Raw genomic sequence first — 5,224 nt, 5'->3', positions numbered from 1 at the left:
GAATGGATGTGTGTCATGCCCCTAGGTTAGTTAGGTTTAAGTAGTTCTAAGTTCTATGGGACTGATGACCTCAGATTTTAAGTCCCATAGTGTTCAGAGCCATTTGAACCATACTTTGCCACGTCGTAAACACACTGAGCTTTCTTATCTATCACGGTATATCAGTAGTTACACTTCCCTATTTATTTTTTTTTCATTCCACTGTCTATTTTTTTTAGAGTTATCGACAGCTAGTGAGACAAGAGTGTCCTAATAAGAAAGTAAACATGAAATTTCTTCTCTTATGTTGCCACAAACCGTCACAATGAGTTTTTTGGTAAGATATTCGGCTCTCTGGTCGCCAATTACTTGTTTAATGAGACAGATTTCTAAAACAGTGTGTCACAATAACTGCTGCAAAAATGAGTTTATGCAAATCATATTGTGTTTTGGCAAAAGAAGTGCTCTCAAACCCTTCAACAAGAGAAGTGTGGCCGTTACTCGCAAATGGTATTGCATCTTCGAATGAGACGAGGTTAACAACTCACACGAAAATAAATCGCTAATTCTGTTGGAATTTTTGTTGAATCTCACAACCCATTTTATTTTTAACACCGAGCGACTGAAATGGAAACTTACCAAAGAGTTTTATTCCTTTCCTTCATCTGAGCAATAGCAAAGTAATGAAGAGCGTGGTCTTCAGGCGGGATACCACGCACACTACTGATGCCGGTTCCTCACCAACGCCTTGCCAAACTGACAGACCGTGGTTCGCGAATAAAATAGTTGTTACTGAGAAAAGTAAACAACTGATACGTGGCACAACACAATGGCCAGTGTATCGTCAGCAGCTGCGAATAAATCGCGCGACAGGAATGCGGAAGCCAGCAAGTGTGCTTTGTGAGAGGAAGAGTTCACATCGTTCCGAAAACATTGTCACCATTACATTTCTACATATCACCACACTCTTTCAGGATATTCCTACTTTTATAATAGTACCGACCACTAATTCCTTTGTGTAGCCTGTTGTGTAATTAGTTTATTAATGCTGATAGCGTGTATGCAACCACTGAAATACTTTTCCTCGTCACGACGAGCCGATTAAAACATCGTTATTTACGAGGGCTTCTCGACTATTTCGGGCTTGCAATGGAAATGTCACGTCCACATGTACGAAGTATAACGTCTCTTATTAGACCCATATCCACATGATGATATGAAGTACTTAAGTTTTACTATCTCGGACGCTTTTTACCAGGAGCGCAAAGGGGTCATACCTGTGGAAATTATGCCTTCCCGACTTTTTGTAATGGATCGCAGAGATACTTCAGCATAAGAGGCAGCAAGTAGGTAACCTTGTTTTACTTTCCTGTCTTGCTTCTAGATGACACGATTTTATAATATTCCTTACTTCCTTATTCACTACCCTCACGGTAAATCGTCTGTCCCTTCTTACGTTCTGAAAAAATTGTGGAGGCAGACGATATACTTTCAGTGGCTAATGGCTCACCGGTTATTGAACTGTGCATTGGGTTTTTTGACAAAGAATAAACAAAACAAAAGAACTGTACATATGTATGTAAATGAAAACTATTACGTGCTAACGAAAATGGACGGAGCGCTTAAACAGCGAAAAAAAGAACACTGCTCAGTGATAGAAAACTTCAGTTTACATTACAGGCCGTACTCTTCGGATGGACAATACTTCCACTGTCCGTATGCGCCATGCCGAAGTGAGTATATGGCAGAACTGCCCTCCCGCTCCCCGCCTCACACATCCGTCAGTACCCGCGTGACGCGCGGCGCGAGAAACTGCGCCGCTACCACAAAGCCGCGCGACCTGGCGCAGGCGCGTGTCGCGTCCCAGTCGCGTCGCGTCGCAGTTTGCGCGGTCCCATTTGAACCTGTGAAGTTGCAAAAACGCGCGCTGCGCTGCGCCTAGCCTTTAGAGTTGCCATTGAGAGACACACTCGTCGCTCAGTTCGCCGGCACAGCGCTACACTTGGGATTTCAAAGAGAACGGTAGGAAGGATTTAACCCCAGGATTTGCACTTTCACCCCTACAAAATCTAAACGGTACAGGTCCTTAAGGGAATAGATTATGTGATCCGCAGCCGCTTCTAATTAAAAGTTTTGGTCATGATTATTCGGGACCAGGACATTGTAAACCGTTTGTGGATGAGGGATGAAGCTCACTTCCGTCTCTCCAGTTATGTGAACAAGCAGAACTTTCGATTTTGCAGTGACGTTAATACTAGAGAACTGCATCAGCAACCACTGCACTGGGCAAAAGTTACTGTGTGGTTCGTAATGTCTTCAATTAGGGATCATAAGGCCAAACGATTTTTAAGTTGTAACAGTGACTTCGCAGAGATACGCTAGTAAGCATGAATATTGTCAGTCGTTTGTTTCCAAAGATATGGCCTCCCGAAATGGGTACATTGCATGGCCCTCTTGTTCACTGGACGTCACATGTTTGTGACTTTTTCTTTGGGGTTATCTGAAGCGGAAAGTTTAGCAAGATAACCCACCTCGAACAACTGAAGCCCTGAAAGAGTGGACGCGACAGGAAGTGTGATGAGTCAGTACAAGGTCTGGCTGGAGGAATGCGTGCTTCTAAGCGGACGCCATAATAAGACAGTTATCTTGAAAAAGTAACTGAGGAGGAGGAGGAGGACATTAGTGTTTAACGTCCCGTCGACAACGAGGTCATTAGAGACGGAGCGCCAGCTCGGGTGAGGGAAGGATGGAGAAGGAAATCGGCCGTGCCCTTCAAAGGAACCATCCCGACATTTGCCTGAAGCGATTTAGGGAAATCAGGGAAAACCTAAATCAGGACGGCCGGAGACGGGATTGAACCGTCGTCCTCACGAATGCGAGTCCAGTGTGCTAACCACTGCGCCACCTCACTCGGTGAAAAAGTAACTGACGTTTTACTGTTACAGAAAACACTTTTTCGTATATTTTAAGATTATGAAATAGAAAAAGTGTCTTTATTTAACAGCTTTTCAAAAATCGCTCTTTATTATGCCTCACCCTGTAGTTGAAACTCTCTTCTTCATTTAGCTCATGAGGCCCTCAGCTTTAAAAGAATTTATTGTGTCGTAAACACAGTACTATTTCAATATGCTATACGAGCTTATTTTAGGAAAGACACACGGGAAATATATAGTGGTAAATGCGAAAAACAAATACAGAACTAGTTCTCTCACAAATGTTATGACTACTCTTATTTTTTATTTGGGGGACTTATGAAATCTGAATATTTTCGTAGTCTCCATGAAATAGCTGTGTTAATCTTAGATAACGGTGGGTGTGATTAACGTCTCTGACTGGTGGTGTGGAACTGTCTCAAGTGAAGGACAGCAGTAATTGGGTTATTCAGATACACACAGTAGACGATTGTAACTGCACTGTTTACGTGGAAAGAACCCACACATATTACAAAAAATTGATGTATGTACGTATGTGGCACATCTCCCCCTAGACCACTGGACTGATATGGACCAAAGTTTGTGCACATACCACTTACTGACAGGTAACAATCATAATTCAGGAGGTGCGGCATCATAAACGATGAGATGCATGAAAATCAGCCGCACCATGCCTGATGTTGAAATTTGCTTCTGTACTACTAACTCTATTCGTAACAAATTTCGCAGACATTCGCAGCGAAAGGCACATACAAAACTATATCATGATGCCACACATGATTCGGGAGATCCGACGTCATGAACACCAAGATGTGTGAAGAACTGCCGGAGTGTGCCTAATGTTTATATTTATCCTTGCTGCTCACTCTGTTAGCAACATATTTTGCTGACGGTATTGACATACGCCGCTGAATGCGCCTACATGAATGCATCGTTGTAGGACTCTTTACTGCCGAGCCACTCGTGCAGTCGAGTGAAGTGACTCCAGGCAGCGCTTTTGGCAGCTTTCAACTATGAGGCGCAAACGGTTGTAGGCCTCGCCACAGAGGCGTGCAGATACTCGAAGCAGCTGTGCCAAGCGCATCATCCCACGCCGAGCCTACTGGCAGGTGTGCGTGCAAGGTTCCTCGTTGTGGAAAACTAGCAAAGTGAACACCCCGACCGACAGTGCCGGCTGTCAGCTAGTGTACAATAAAAACATTATGACAGGTGACAGACTTCCGTCATTCAACAGTCTCTGGTCAATGAATTAGTTCTTTCTTATGATCTTAATGAATTATTGTCAATGTAAACAACAAGACACCAACAGAGATAGTGATAAATGGTTCAAATGGCTCTGAGTACTATGGGACTTAACATCTGAGGTCATCAGTCCCCTATACCTAGGGTAGTTAGGTTTAAGTAGTTCTAAGGACAGCACACACATCCATGCCCGAGGCAGGATTCGAACCTGCAACCGTAGCAGCAGCGCGGTTCCGGACTGAAGCGCCTAGAAACGATCGGCCACAACGGCCGGCAAAAGCGATAAATGAGGTATTAGTGAAAGATACTGGCTTATTAACATGGCTTGCTTCAAATTTTCAGAAAATGTAACTGATTCGAATATTTGACTAACGTAAAGCCTACCAAAATCGGCTGTATAGTTACGTTCACAGTCTGCACATAACTTTGCGGTGCACGGCCGTTGCCCCTGATAACAAAGTGCGAGTGCACCGCCCTCGTGGATAACATTGCGCCCCCTAGAGTGTGCAGCTGGAACACTGATAGAGGCAGAACATTCCCATTCGTCTGGTGCGCTCTCAAGTGTCATTGATACCTTCTCTGACAATGATCTCTTACCTTCGCCATCAAAATGGCCTACCTCACTGGGAACGCATTTCTGGCCATATGTCCGCATGGCCTTTTTTGCTCCTTTTGCTGCGGAAGCTGTGATCTCTGTATCTTGAAACAATACAAACCAAGGGAAAATCGAAATCACTATCTCTCGCCAATAAATAAACGATCTCTATAATCATACAACACGAGCGAATTGTGTTAAGTAACTGATCGTTCATTTTGGCCGCTGTGCACAACGCAAATACCGTCTCCTTGCGATGAACAGCTTACGAATAGAAGAGGTTATAGTTATTATTTGCGGGTCGTCTTGCCCCTCAAAAACTGGAGGGCAGTAAGTGATCTTGAAATTCGGCGACGTTCCTGGGTGCATTACGTGCTCCCACTTCTGGCCATATGAGGGTACGACGAGAATTCTCCATATAATCGTTCCGATGCGCTCACGTGTTATGTTTTGGAGAGGCATACCGTTGGTTGGG

The sequence above is a fragment of the Schistocerca gregaria genome, unplaced genomic scaffold, assembly GCF_023897955.1.
Source record: "Schistocerca gregaria isolate iqSchGreg1 unplaced genomic scaffold, iqSchGreg1.2 ptg000474l, whole genome shotgun sequence".
Taxonomy (NCBI): domain Eukaryota; kingdom Metazoa; phylum Arthropoda; class Insecta; order Orthoptera; family Acrididae; genus Schistocerca; species Schistocerca gregaria.
This window is presented reverse-complemented; position numbering follows the sequence as displayed.